Source organism: Elephantulus edwardii, unplaced genomic scaffold (genome assembly GCF_000299155.1).
Source record: "Elephantulus edwardii isolate Elephantulus edwardi_28Jun2011 unplaced genomic scaffold, EleEdw1.0 scaffold00027, whole genome shotgun sequence".
Taxonomy (NCBI): Eukaryota; Metazoa; Chordata; class Mammalia; order Macroscelidea; family Macroscelididae; genus Elephantulus; species Elephantulus edwardii.
Genome location: NW_006399777.1, coordinates 12,427,601 through 12,428,645, shown reverse-complemented (window position 1 = coordinate 12,428,645; position 1,045 = coordinate 12,427,601).

The window sequence follows — 1,045 nt, the reverse complement described above, 5'->3', positions numbered from 1 at the left end:
GGAGGGGAAGACCCTCTATGAGATGAATTGATTCGGTGACTGGGGTAATCGGGATGGGTGTGTCAGAGGCGATGCGGTTGGCACAGGATAGAGCAGGGTTTAGGGCTGTTGTGCATAGGGTCGCTATGAGTCGGAAACGACTCGACGGCACATAACAGCAACAACAACAAACTGTTTTGAGAGTCACTTCCTTGCAAGCAAGTTCCATTTAAGGTTTGAGGTTATGTCTTGATTATTAGAGCATTTTCTGGACTGGTTGGACTCTGAGGTAACCGAATCATCCTAAAGTGACTGAAAAATTTAGAGAGAAATCTGATACCTATTAGAAGGTCCCTTTTGCTAGCACCGTAGCTTGATGGTCCAGCCGCCACCGCTCTTAACTCTGACGAGGAACCTACAAATCTCCCAGCAGCTCTAGAAATAAGTCCGTGGAAAGGTGTAAGTACAAATGTATGTCCTTTAACTGTGAAAGGGATACAATCTCATTTTTACGGTGAATTAAGCAAAAAAATAATTAGCATTTCAAATCCTAATGCTTTCAGAGGCTTAAACTAATGACACATAGGTTATCATGAGTAAAATCTGGGAATGTTTTGTTGTTGTTATGTGCCATCTAGTCACTCGCGACTCATAGCGACCCTGTGTACAACAGCCCTAAACCCTCTCTGTCCTGTGCCAATCACACTGCCTCTGACACACCCACCCCAATAACCCCAGTCACTGAATCAATCCATCTCATAGAGGGTCTTCCCCTCCACTGTCCCTCCACCCTCCCAAGCATGATGTCCCTCTCCAAGGACTGGTCCCTTCTTGCAACATGTCCAAAGTACTGTAGAAAGAATTAACTGGTGTATAAATGACAGGCACCTGTAAGGAGTTAACCAACCAATGACTAACCAACCAGTGCGACAGTAATTTAGACAAAAGCTAAAAGTTACAGACCTCTCAGTGAGCCCACGTTACTACGAGGGTGGACTTGCAGAGCCACGAGTCAGAATCTTGTCATTTAAAGTCCTCTCTTGTGGCTAAAGAATGAACCCTCATT